Source organism: Polypterus senegalus, unplaced genomic scaffold, assembly GCF_016835505.1.
Source record: "Polypterus senegalus isolate Bchr_013 unplaced genomic scaffold, ASM1683550v1 scaffold_4241, whole genome shotgun sequence".
NCBI lineage: Eukaryota > Metazoa > Chordata > Cladistia > Polypteriformes > Polypteridae > Polypterus > Polypterus senegalus.
This window is the reverse complement of record NW_024384169.1, coordinates 6312-21203: the sequence shown is the minus strand read 5'-3', so window position 1 is coordinate 21203 and position 14892 is coordinate 6312. Positions and strand designations below refer to the sequence as shown.

General features: G+C 39.7%; 1 pseudogene; it reads right to left on the bottom strand.

Moving 5' to 3' along the window:
• Window positions 1–10844: 10844 nt before the first annotated feature.
• Window positions 10845–13276, bottom strand: LOC120521842 (annotated as a pseudogene).
• Window positions 13277–14892: the final 1616 nt, after the last annotated feature.

Genomic DNA, 14892 nt, shown 5'->3' with positions numbered 1-14892 from the left:
TTGGAGGTGCCGATTCCCATCCCTGCCGCTTCACACTCAGCTGTGAACTGATCCAGAGAGCTATGAAGAACAAAACAATTTGGACTGTGTTTTCCTCACCCGGACACGGGTCACCAGGGTCCTCCTCTGCAACCAGGCCTGGAGGTGGGGCTCGATGGCAAGTGCCTGGTGGCCGGGCCTGCACCCATGTAGTTGGGTGGTGGCCGAAGGCAGGGACCTTGGCGGTCTGATCCTTGGCTACAGAAGCTGGCTCTTGAGATGTGGAATGTCACCTCTCTGAAGGGGAAGGAGCCTGAGCTAGTGCGCAAGGTCGAGAGGTTCCAGTTAGATATAGTCGGGCTCACCTCGATGCACAGCTTGGACTCTGGAACCATTCTCCATGAGAGGGGCTGGACTCTCCTTTTAACATATAAAGCATTAAATGGCCAAGGTCCAACTTACTTGTCTGAACTTATCATGACTTACAAACCAGAGCACACAATAAGATCTCAAGATACCGGTCTGCTTATGATTCCAAGGATTAATAAAATAACAGTGGGAGGTCAAGCTTTAAGTTACAGGGCCCCTAAACTGTGGAATGGTCTGCCTGCTACTGTAAGAGATGCCCCTTCGGTCTCAGCTTTCATATCTCGGCTAAAGACTTACTTCTTCAGTTTACCATATCCTGACTAGAGCTGCTGATTAACTGTACAGACTGCATCTCTTTTGTTAGTCATTAGCACTAAAACATAAGTAACATGATCTTTATAATTTGTTACTAACCCTCACCTATTCTGTGTCTCTTCTTGGTACTCAAATGTGGCACTTGGTGCCACAGCCCACTCTGCCAAGTTGTTTTGCCTGCCTAAAGGTAAAGTCATCCATGATGGAGGATTGCAGGAATCATGGGGTAGGGGGGTCTTTTCATCAGATTGACAGGCCCAGCACTGTTTTAGCTGTGGAATGGCCAAATGGGGAGGCAGCTTAACAGCTGACATCTCCAGGACTCTAATCAAATCCAAATCATATTATGTGATATCATCTACTGTTAAATTCTGATCCATACTTGTATTTTTTTTTATTTTTATACTGTATTGAGGATTTGTGTATTGTACTGTATTGTATTGGCCATGGATTGAGGGAGGCAAACCTTTGGAGAACGAGTGGAAAGGACACTGGTGTTGAATGTTTGCCGCTTCTCCTCTGAGTTTTATGAGTTTTATATTACTTATATTAATTTATTATTTTGCTTTTAGTTTAGTTTTAGTTAGAAAGTTTCGTGTTTTTTGTACTGTTTCATGCTCTGCCGTGGGTTTTTACGTATTTTACCAAGTTTTATTAAGTTTTAGCTGACTACTCACTTGTTGCCCGGATATACTGTTTTACCATCTGCCGTGGATTTTACGGATTTTATCAAGTTTTTGCTGTCTACTCACCTGATGCCCGGATTTTCTGTTTTATTGTCTACTTTGGATTTTACGGCGCTGTCTGGATAGCATCTCTCCCTTCTTCTTCAGTCAGAATGGTGCTCAGTTATTCCAGCTCACAACTCCGCCAACTTAATCCTGCAACCACTCCTGAAATTGACATCCCCATCATTAAAGAACTCTGACTCCTTCGTCCTCAATACACCTCATAGAGGCTCCGTCAAAAGTTCATCTTCCATAACCAGCCAAAGTGCTCTGCTCCCAATATTCCATCTTTCTGGTCACCTGTCGACGCTTGTTTAATCATCAGAGCACCGTCTCCAACTACTATCAACTCTGAAAGTATCGTGAGATCTCTGCACTCCAGCATGGGAAACACCAGAGCTATTGAGAGAAACACTGAGATTCTCACATCCCTGCTTGGATTTATTTTGTGGAGTCGATTCTAAGCTGCGTGGAGTGGATTTTAATGTTTTGCGACCAGTACAGAGATTTACCTCACAGTCATTTGTCAGATTTGAACTGTTTAACTCTCAATCCATCTGCAATAAAGCCACACTGATTGAAGAGCACATCAGGGAGAAACTCTGCCTTCATCCAGGAAATGACTGATCTTCTCACAACACTCTGTGCTACCTCTGCCAACATCATAATTCTAGGAGATATAAATATTCATGTTGACAATCCCACAGGTTATCTCACTGCTGATTTCCTTGAGCTACTGGATTCTCTCAATCTACAACAACATGTTGATGTCCCCACACATTCCGGGGTCACACACTTGACCTGGTCATTTCAAATTTCAACCTACAGGTATATGATCTTGGTATTTCAGACCACAAAGTAGTGTCAATGGAGCTGCCCTTTCTTTCACCCCATACTAAACTAAAATGACAGATCCATTTCAGAAATCTGAAGAACATCAATGTGGATGCCTTGGCCCTGGACCTTAAACTTCTCTCCTCTGACCCTACCAGCTCCTCTCTGTTGCTGACCTTGTGGACTTTTACAACCAGTCCCTGAGCAGTCTCCTGGACTTCACGCCCCTTCACATCCAGGTCCGTCTCATTCTCGTGCTCAGCACCTTGGTACACCTGCGAACTGCGAAAAATTAAGAGCGGCTGGACGTGTCCTTGATCGGCGGTTCAAGGCCTCTGGGCTGACTGTCCACAAACAGGCATACAGCGAACACAAGAGGGCATATGCAGAAGCTCTGAAGGTTGCACGGTCCAGGTTCTATTCCACCATCATCAGCAACATTTCCAGGAACTCCAAAAAACTTTTTTCAACTATAAATCACCTTCTCAAACCTCCTTCGCCTGCCCACTCTGAGGCCACCAATGAGAGGTGAAATATGCACATCAATTTCTTCAAACAAAAAGTTGATAACATCTGCTTACACCTCTCCACCACGGATATCCTGTCCCCACCAACTGTCGACCTACTGTCTGAGACTGTCCAGCCCCTTTGCTCCTTCTCTGTTGCCACACGGGAAGAGGTGGAGGACGTCATCAGGAAAAGGAAACTGTCTACCAGTTCCCTGGACCCTTTCCCCTCAGCTTTGCTGAGGGCCAACGTCTCTGCGTCTCTCCACTTATCACCAGGATCATAAACCAGTCCCTTTGGCTGGCCATATTCCTTCTTCACTAAAACTGCTTTCATCAGACCCTACTGAAAAAACCAACCCTGGATTCTGAAGTTCTCTCCAATTATAGGCCCATCTCCAATCTTCCATTTCTCTCTAAAGTTCTGGAAAAAATAGTTGCAACACAACTTCATGATCACCTCAAACTGAATAATCTGTTTGAAAGGTTTCAGTCTGGTTTCCGCCCTGGCCATAGCACCAAAACAGCCATGGTCAGGGTCACCAATGATCTTCTGATAACAGCAGATACTGGTTCCTCTTCTTTACTCATCCTCCTTGACCTGACAGCTGCTTTTGACTCAATCGACCACAACATTCTCCTTCACAGCCTGAAATACACCATTGGACTCTCTGGAAATGTTCACAATTGGTTCACATCTTACCTGACCGGCAGAACTGAGCATGTCGCCTGGGCAGCTAAAATCTCATACCCACAACATCTCCTGTGGTGTCCCTCTGGGCTCTGTGCTAGGCCCCATCCTTTTTACCATCTACATGCTCCCTCTTGGAAATGTCATTAGCAGACATGGTTTATCTTTTCACTGCTATGCTGATGACACTCAGCTTTACCTCAGGACTACCCCCACCTCCTCTACTGCTCCTCTGCCAATATACATTGACTACCTGCCTGGAGAAGATAGAGGTGTGGATGAGGCTCAATTTTCTTCAGCTAAACAGATCCAAAACAGAAGCCATCTTAGTTGGCATATCACACCATCTCCGCTGTTCTACCATCACCAGTATCACTTTCGCTGGCCAAAACATTCCCCTTTCCACATCTGTCACCAATTTGGGTATTAAAATGGACCCTCAACTCACCTTTGACGCCCACATCAAAACACCTTGTAAGTCTTCCTTCTACCACCTCAAGAATATCGCTAAACTCCGACCAACTCTCACCCTGGAAGATGCAGAGAAGCTCGCCCATGCCTTTGTCTCCTCCAGGCTGGATTACTAATGCACTCCTTATTGGGATTCCTGGCAAGAGTATTCAGAGACTCCGGTATATTCAGAATTGCGCTGCCAGGATCCTGATGAGGGTGCTGAAAACCATTTCACTCAATCCTGAAAACCCTTCACTGGCTCCCTGTTCCACTCAGAATTGAGTTCAAGGTCGTTCTCCTCACCCATCAGTGCATCTATGGACATGCCCCCCTTTACTTACAGGAACTCCTTACCCCTCATACCTCCTCAGACAATCTCCAGCTCTATACACACTAACACTCTCAAGTCCCTAGAACCAAGCTTCGCAGTATGGGTGATAGGGTTTTTTCATCTGTGGCTTGAAACTGTGGAGCGCCCTCCCTGACTACCTGAGAGCCCCACAGTCGACTGATGTTTTTAAACGGAATCTAAAAACTCATCTTTTTAGAAAGATATTTTGTTAAAGTATACATAGATTTTCCTGTTTTATTATTTTTGTTTTTACTCTGTAGCACTTTGAGATTTGAGAACCTACCTGGAAAGGGGTCTCTTTTTGAACTGCCTTTCCCAAGGTTTCTTCTATTTTTTCCCTACAAGGGTTATTTTGGGAGGTTTTCCTTGTCTTCTTAGAGAGTCAAGGCTGGGGGGCTGTCAAAAGGCAGGGCCTGTTAAAGACCATTGTGGCACTTCTTGTGTGATTTTGGGCTATACAAAAATGAATTGTATTGTATTGTATTGTATTGTATTGTATAACCAGGAGAGGGCTGGTATCACCACTTCTAGCAGCTTTATAGCATTAATATACAGTCCAATACTGCTGGAGAAATCAACATGGACAGGAGCAACCAGAAATGTGGAAGACAACGAGATTTCATACAAAAAACAATGCCAAAACCAAATAAAGGACCCCCTTCCACTCCTTTACTCATTACAAATGTTTTACCAAAGCATGGTTATAGCCTTTTAAAAATTAATGTTCACTAACTGTGATATTAGAAGAAAACTCATGATGTTGCACTCATCAGTTTTCTACTTTCTTTTCAGTATACAAATGAACAAAAATAGAAGGTGAATAATTCCTGTACCTGATTTATTATTTGTATATATATATGTTGTTCAGTGCCTACACGCGTGAAATAATGCTGACTATGGCAAACTGCATTTTTCTGTCCTTTAACCATTAACCCCTGCATCCAAGATTTATCCCTGTTAGGCATGAGACAATACTCTTAATTCACATATATTGTATGCTAGCAAAATACCCGCGCTTCGCAGCAGAGAAGTAGTGTGTTAAAGAAGTTATGAAAAAGAAAAGGAAAATTTTTAAAAATAACATAACATGATTGTCAATGTAACTGTTTTGTGACTGTTATGAGTGTTGCTGTCATCAAGGATTTGATTATCATTATTTCTTTCAATCAGGTTAGGTATTTGGAGGAATTGTTGTGTTCAAGCTATATTCCGTGTATGTCAACCGCTGTAAAGATAACAGGATTCATTCATTGAAGTGTTCACTACCCAAATGATTTTCGTGAATCTAAGTGTTTAATAGGTATTCCCGGTATTAAGTTGTGGATTTGCTCATGCGTAATATTTAGCAGCAGCGTGTCTATGAACTTAATTTAAACTTAAGCTTTACACCTTGCTTTTCCTATTGATATGTCTAGAAAGGCTTGTTCAGATTCCGAGGGTTGTTACTTTCTTACTGCATCAATAAACAGCTCGTCTTCCTCTTTATCTGAGGCATCACAAACTGCATGCACGGGTTTACTTTTCCCAGTCCTGCAAAGTCAGTTCATGTGAGCCGCTCGGAGTCAATGCATTGAAGGTTCCTCAGCTGTGCTTGTGCTATCTCGTCGCGATATTTGCAAATGTCCACGGCTTTATATAATGTTAGCTCAGACCCGGTGCTTAAAAGTTTTCTCACACTTTCGCTGAGTTTGTGCCAAACACTAGTCTATCCCTGACCATCTCATCTTCGTTTGCATAAGCACAGTCCTTCAACCGCGAATATTTAGTGGCAGCATGTCTATTGGATTGCTGCTGACGGACGGCCTTATATGGGCAGGCACTCAATTATGTGGGAGGCGTGATGATGTGGGACGCAACTCCGCATCACATGGTGACCCAGCTGCAGACTATGGCCGTATATATGGACGTAAGTAGGTTCCAGTTATGACCGTTACACATAGAATTTCGAAATGAAACCTGCCTAACTTTTGTAAGTAAGCTGTAAGGAATGAGCCTGCCAAATTTCAGCCTTCCACCTACACGGGAAGTTGGAGAATTAGTGATGAGTCAGTGAGTCAGTGAGTCAGTCAGTGAGGGTTTTGCCTTTTATTAGTATAGATGTGTGGGTCTAAGTCTGACTTTTTAAGTAAAAGTTTAATGACTGACACGTTTAATGCATCAGGTGCTATGCCATGTAATAATAAACTATTGATAATGTTTAGAATAAGCGCTGCAGGAACATCCATTGCACTTTTTACTATTTTTTGTTGGCACTGGATCTAGGGAACAAGTAGTGGGTTTCATTTTAGTAATTAAAGTTAAGACTTCCTGCTCAGTTACAGGATTAAAATTGCTAAAGTGTTTAATGCAATGTGAGACAGGGTCTGCTAAGCTAGTATGCAGTTTAAACTGTGATGCTGAGATCTGGGCTCTTACATTTTTAATTTTCTCATTGAAGTTCATAAAGTCTGTACTGCTAATATCTGTTGGTATTTTTGTACTGTAGATCTGAATTCCCATTTGTTAATTTAGCAACTGTTCTAAACAGTACCCGAGGATTTTTATTATTGCTATCTATTATTGTAGAATGTATAGCTTTAAAGAGAGCTTTTTTATATTTTTTAACACTCTCTGTCCATGCAATTTGAAAGACATGTAGCTTTGTTGTTTTCCATCTGCACTCCAGTTCTTGACACTCTAATTTAAGAGCTTCGAGTGTTTTCATTAAACCATGTGGTTTGATCACTTTTTTTAAGGGGGGCCACTGCTTCCAGAGCAATTTACAAACCAATGTCTTGCAGAAATATTTACAAAGTCCAATTCAAAGACAGTTGCAAAATGAAAAATTAGTGCAGGTGTTACTTGTAATATTTACAGTGGTTTCCAGATTAAAGTGAAGAAAAGAACAAAACAAATAAAACTCTTCCACCTCCTTCATTCAGCTACAAAACGGATCACTAAGGACAGGCTAAAAAAATTATCAAAACAAAATGAAAAACTAAGCACCTACTATATATAACAAAAGACGATACATATCTCCACTACTCAGTTAAATAAATCAGTAGCACAGATCTACATTTAAACCTTGTAGCGTGTAAGTCCCTGTCTTGCAATCCAAAACACGAGGCTGAGTCTCAGTGCTTTAGAAAAAACAACCTTATTCAGCTTGAAACAGGAACAACAGTTATTTATTGTAGCAGGATCTACCACTCTCCTATACACAGATACAGCTATCAGGCAGAGTCATGGCCATGTTAGTAGCCAAGTAATACTGTTCCCTGCACTTATAATGTACCTTGCATCACCCATCGATGGCAGGTGCTCATAGCGTGACCACGATCTTTTCATATTTGTTGTGGAAGTGTATCATGGCACGATCAAAGGAGATTTCTGAGGACCTCAGAAAAAGAGTTGTTGATGCTCATCAGGCTGGAAAAGGTTACAAAACCATCTCTAAAGAGTTTGGACTCCACCAATCCACAGTCAGACAGATTGTGTACAAATGGAGGAAATTCAAGACCATTGTTACCTCCCCAGGAGTGTATGAGTATGAGGAATTTAACTCTATCTCAGTGTTGTTCAATCTACTCTGTTAGTGTTGAATAAAAAACTCTCGATAGTGTTGTTTGAACTCTTACTAAAGGTGAAACATTTAGTCAGGAGAGTAAATAAGTAACTCTAATTAGTGTTGTTTTAACACCATACAAGTGTGATTCATATCTACAAAGAGTGAATAAAATACCCTGACTGGTGCAGATTTAACACTGATTATTGGTTCATAATACATATGAAGAGTGAAAGCAAACTCTGAACAGTGTTAACATTAGGCCGGCATCCATTGGAATAAAAAATTTAAAAATCTAATAAATTGACATTTTAGTAACATTTCTGGACAAATGAATTTCAGTAAAATTTTTCTTGTCTTGTGTTAAGGGTTTAAAGATGGTAATAAATCAAATTTACTCATATTTTACTTTTTTATTGAGCAAAAAATATATATATATCTGGGCTTTTTAAACAAGCCTCACTTCGTCTGAATCAAACTGTCCTCAGAATGTCAACAATACAAACATTTTGTATTTGACTAAATACAACTTAAACAACTTACTGTCTGTAATTACGCTTAGATATAAATCCAGTATAAAAGTTTATATCAAACAATGGAGAAGCACCACATACATGCTGTCATCTGGTCCACATGAACACTGAAGATCAAACGGTCTATAAAAACGCAAACTCTGCAACTCAATGACAGCTTCTTTTTCTTCCCCATCACATAAAGTAAAGGGCATGGTAATGCTCATTGAATGAAAGTGTTACCAGAGAATTCACCAGAAAATAAATACTATCACGCATCAACAGAATTTGTGTGATTCTGAAAAGACTGGAAGTTTGTGCTGTATCTCATTACAAACAATAAGACCGATTCGATATTCTGCACCATCCATTTTAACCCAATTAGTGCAACAGACATTTTCATTATGTGGAATTGAAAGAGGCATAACCAATTCATCAACACCACCAGACTCTTCAAACGACACAAAGACATTGGACCATATTCTTTACGTTGGAATGTCAATGTGTCCCAATGATACCCAATAGCCATCTGGTGTTTTTGGCTAAAGACTTGGTGATGTTTTAAAGTTCTTGAGAGTGTTTTTGAAAAGCTTATGCTTTGCTTCAAATCTCATACTCCAAGTGTGCAAAAGAGGACCAATTTTCCTAATGCAAGATGGGTAATGTATCATGAAATGATGTTTGGGTATTAAATTTCGGTCTGGGTACAACAGCTTAAAAAATTGGTGGTGTTCATGAATTAAGTGCTTAAGTACTACAGTCATCCCATAAGTAATGCTTGGTGAAAAAATAATGTTCATTATTTGTAACAAAAGAAGCAGCAAGTTCCAGTTTGATTTGCAAGTGGAACAACATCCCCAAACAGCAAGGGGGTGTTCCTTACAAGGCATAGAGTTTGAACTGAATTCAAGTCCAAACTGTTTCCAGTGTGGTCCAAGTTCACATTTGTTGGACGGTTTTTACGTTCCATGTAACCATAGTCATATGAATTGATACGTGAAAGCAGCTCTTGCTTTGAGAGAAAATGTTCAGTCAAATAGGCAAACAACAACTTGAGATCATACTGAGCCACTCCTTCAAGGACATCAAGCATAATGTCAAAGGTAAAATTGTTGCACACATGAAAAAACTGTAAAGTGTTTAGTGCTGAATTTCTCTTGACCCCATAAACATTGTTAAGCTGTGGGTCTGATTGAAGAGTTTCACAATGCATTTGGAAACTTTGCTCATCACGCATTATGACCCTGTGATCATCCTCATAAAATACATCTTGAGCATCCCATTTACTTATCAAACACAATCGACAAAAATAGTGGCTACTGAAGGACTCTGTAAAGCCAAGAATGGAGTGAAGTCCTAAGTTATCGCCTGTAATTTGACATATTGTTCCATATGTTCTTTCAGATGATATAGGCAAATGCACTCCTTCACTCTCAAGAGTTTTAAGGTCCAAAAGCAAGGGCTCGAGAATCAAATCAAAGCCATATTTCTTAATATCTAAAGAATGAAACAGAGACACTAAATGAATGTTTAGTACTGATGAATTAAATTGTGGGGGTAAATTTCAAAACAAAATACACCGACATCCTACTTTGTGAATTCCATGTTTTGAGCCAAGGGGATTGGCGGTTTCAAATTCGTCATAATAAAGCTGTATTTGTAAATAATGTGAGCATCGAGAGAACAGTGGGTGGGTTTTACAATAACTTCCATCCCTGAAGTCTTTGTATAAATTTGGAATGGATGCTATGCCTGCTTTGGTCATATTACAAATCTCTGGGTTTCTAAACATGAATTTCAAACTCTCTAAAACAGGAATGTATATAAATGTATCATTTACAGGCACCTAGCAATAAGTAGCCATTTTTTTGTTCCATCTACTATCATACCGAACCCCTAAAACTATTTCAACAGGCTCAACAATTCCCCATTTTTCAGTAAAGTAACTATTTTTAGAATCTGTATTGAAAAAAAGCGAAGGGGTTTTCAAAATCATTTAAAATATGTTCTACTTCTGACTTTAAAGAATCGTTCACAGGAAAAGCAGAGAGTACAATATCTGCACACATGTTTTTACACATCACCTGGTGAAAACCAGACTCACTGTTCTCAAGATTCTCTGCATCTAATACAGACTCATCACCTAAAGTACATGGTGTCTCTGATGTATTGTCTTTGGAAGATAAATGTCTATTTTCATTCACAATGCTTTCAGGGATGTACGGGGATGGATGACTAGTATCTAAATGTTTTCTAAATCCAGAATAAGTGCTAAATTGTTTTATTCATGTTTCTTGTCCACAAATCAACTTGAATTTTACAGTGGGATAAAAGTCATGCTCGAACCTTAAATGTGAAATGAGTGACTGACTAGATGTATATAATGCTTTGCATTTAAAACAAGACGGCATTCTCAGCTGCTTTACAAATATTAGTCATTCAGTAGTTTAGCGCGAAGCTCTTTTACTCTTGGGGACTCTCTCATCTTCCCAATATCAATTTTCTAGATGGTCGTTTGAATGAAAGTGTAGAAGTTTATGAGTGCATTGTCATATGTTAAATTAAAAAAAAAGCTTGTCGAATGCACTGAGGGAACCAAACACCTGACAGGGGATAAGATTTTTGTCAATGACTACATAAAAGTTGTCAATCTGGTCTTGGCTTCTTCCTACAGCAAGGAGGTATGGCTGCCATCCTTCACTTTGCTGAACATGTTCATCAATGCTGTTGCAAGACTATAAAGAAACAAGAAAGTATTACATTAAATTACATTACATTGCATTACATTAAAGTATTACATTAATCAACTAGGCCTACTAGGAACATGTGTAAAACAAAACAGTTTACACACACCTCTTTACCTTATGAAACACAACAAGGCGATCAGCAGCATCAGAAGCACTGATTTTGGCAGTTCTCTTGCCTCCCGGTTGAGGTGGAAGGAGATGAACGAGCAAAAGCAGAGTGGCCAAGTCACTGTCCCATTCTGACAATAACAAAGATGAATTAATTAATTAGCCTTAACCCATCATATACATTTGTTGCTACACAGGTCTTATAACTAAAAAATACTAAAATCTTTGTTTCTGACATAATAATAAGGTAATAGTATACGAAAATACAACTTACTGCAATTGTCTTCACCGATTGTCTGTTTTCTTGCTGATGAGATGAGGGAGCACAGCAGGAGTTAAAGTCAAACCCATGGCTTCCTCAATGATTCCTGGCTTGAATACAGTGTCCCACTTTTCCAGCAATGTATTAGCTGTTTCAGGATTGAAGAGGAGTGTGAAGTCTTGGTTAACCTTTAAAATACCAAAATCATGCATTTCAGGACCATTAGGTAATTTCACATTATTATTTTCACATTATGCCAACCACTGGATAAGCCTACCAGTCCTTTGGTGTCTAAAAACCGTGGAAATGTTTTCAGAATATCCATGGTTTTATCTGGGTCATGGACAAGTCCATGTCTGTGATGGAACGTTTCCTTCATCTTAAAGAAGATCAAACCTTCTTCAGAAGTATGGCGGAGCAAGACAATGGCCTCTCTCACTGCGTCTTCATCAAGGTGCTCTTCAGGGTTGATGGATCTCTTCAAGGAAGGTCCTCCCAGTTCAGAGCTAGCTGTATCACCCTTAGCAGCACGATGAGATGTATTCCTCTGCACCGTCTTTAGTCGCCAGGCAAGGTAGCCAGTTCCGCTGTCAACATCATAGAAGTGCTCCTGCACAATTAAGAAACAAAAGATTCACTTATCACTGTGATCACAGTCAAAGCAAAATACACAATAGAATTCAAAACCAAGTACACTCACATAGCCCTTCTTTGAGTATGGATCTCGCAATGCTGGAAAAGTGTCACAATACCAAGGGCATACTGCTCTCTTTGGTTCCGTGTAGGAATCCGCCTTAAAATGATTGAAAGGATTTCAAAAGAAAGGTGTATTTAGCCAGTATTTTTAAGATCAACAGCTGGTACATCCCAGATACTGCCTGACTGGATAATTATGCAAAGTATAGGGAATATTAAGGTTAAATTCAGATCAAATTACATAGGGGAAAAATAAATGGACTTACCCATGCATCTCTACCATGTGTCCAACCAGTATGTTGACAAGAACACGCCTTGTTTCACTTGTCAGAGTGTTTTTGGACCTGTACTCAGCAAGTATGGCATCGCCACCGGCTTTGTGGTTTAAGGCAGCAAGGACAACCTTCAAAACAACTCAAATACATGAGTTCTGAATTCAGTATTTAAAGTTGTTAACTGATTAGATGTGATTAACAATATAGACTTTAAGTAACTTATACAAATGTAGAAAGAGACCAATGTTATAACTAAAGGGCACATAATATGACCGTATGGCAAAATATGACAATGCTAACAAACAGAGCAAGACAATGACATTTATATTTTGATGCTGTAGGATTACAAAAAATGCAAATGCAATGCAGAGATAAAATTTAAAACCTCTTTGGCGGCTGCTGCTGAATCTTCTAATTTTTTGGACCTCTTGGCCGGATGCTCCAGTGTTTGGTCTTGGTCACTTGATGAACGGCTAGATAAGGACAAAGTATCAGTGCAGGAACTGCTTCCTGGAGCTAACATCTCCAATTCTGGAAGGAAAAATAAGCATTCTAAGGGATGAGGATATGACAAAATGAAAGAGAGGAGAACCAAACCTACCAGTATTGTTGTCTCTGACTGTTAACATAATGTCAGGTTTTGCTTGAAGTAAATCATGTAAAATGTCCTCCTCAATCTCAGTTTCAGTGTCATCATAAATACGAAGAGCTGTCCCTGAAGGCAGTCCAAATTTATTGTGAACTAAAAATGAAGTATAAAATTACTCCAAGCATGAAAAAAGTACTACAGCAAAGAACTCAAATCAGATATGAAACTTACCTTCATTTATGAAGTCCACATATGTAAATCCATCTTGAAGCTTGATGAATTTTTTGGAGTTCCAAAACTGAACTTTAACAAGCATGTCTTACACCTGAATGAGAAACAGTAAAAATCGCACAAAATGAGAACAACTTGCATTTAAAATAAATATCGTATGCACAACATAAAAAAATCTCTTTAGAGCTTTGTGGATTCGTTTTTTCTGTTTTAACTTGTATTAAGTTACATAAACGGCTCTTGGACAGGAGACGTTCACGACCAGCACACAGGACTTTTCCAACCGGCCAGTCCGCCACTGCACTGAACCATGTCACGCAAAAAAGTTTTAAGTATATGCCAGTTAAATGTATTTCTCGTAACACACTCGCTACACATACATGCACTTTAAATGCAAATTAGCCAGCGTTAAAATGGAAGCCCGGTTTTTACCCTGTCTTCATGTCTGCTTCAGTGGTGTTGGCTAGACAAATGTACTTAGCCTAGCTTTAAAAGAAGCCACGAAAACTTGCTAGATATAAAATAAAAGGCACAGACAAGTACTGGAATTGTAATACTATTCAAAGTTAATGTTGGATTACCTGCGTAATTTAAGTTATGGCGAAAATGGGTCGAAAAAAATAAATGAAATTCATGACAGCATATATGAAGCTGATATAAAATAAACAGTGTTCTGTTTTAATGCATTTACCTTGTGTGGTGTTCTTCAGAATCGTAAAATGGTGCCTAAAAGAGAAGTACGATAACAATTAACTATTTCAACTAGGAAGGTAATACTGTTAAAACAATTAACATGCAGCAAATTTCACAACAAATTGTACATACTTATTCGTAAAACCATAGATTAAAGCAAAAACCAATCGACATATGGATTATTTCTTTACCTCTGTAATTTCAGCTGCCTCAGAACTTGTCTTCCACGCCTAATGAATGGGAGGAGCTTCAATTAACTTCTAGCCAGTGTTTTCTGATTGGAACACTATGAAACAACTCACTTACTGGGGACTTTTCAACTATGTTGGTGTTAATAACATCTTAATGAACACTGGAATCAACTCCAGGCAACTCTGACATGAGTAACACTGGAAATTCAACACTAGCAATTTTGCTGTGTGGTCGACCAACACAGTTCACTCCAAGACAAGTGTAATAGTCGGAGGTCACAAAGGACCCTAGGGTAACTTCTAAGCAACTGAAGGCCTCTCTCACATTGGCTAATGTTCATGTTCTTGAGTCCACCATCAGGAGAACACTGAACAACAATGGTATGCATGGCAGGGTTCCAAGGAGAAAGCCACTGCTGTCCAAAAAAAAACATTGCTGCTCGTCTGCAGTTTGCTAAAGGTCACGTGGACAAACCAGAAGGCTATTGGAAGAATGTTTTGTGGACGGATGAGACCAAACTAGAACTTTTTGGTTTAAATGAAAAGCGTTATGTTTGGAGAAAGGAAAACACTGCATTTCAGCATAAGAACCTTATACCATCTGTGAAACATGGTGGTGGTAGTATCATGGTTTGGGCCTGTTTTGCTGCATCTGAGCCAGATGGCTTGCCTTCATTGATGGAACAATGAATTCTGAATTATATCTGAGAATTCTAAAGTGAAATGTCAGGACATCTGTCCATGAAATGAATCTCAAGAGAAGGTGGGTCATGCAACAAGACAACGACCCTAAGCACAGAAGTCGTTTTTACCAAAG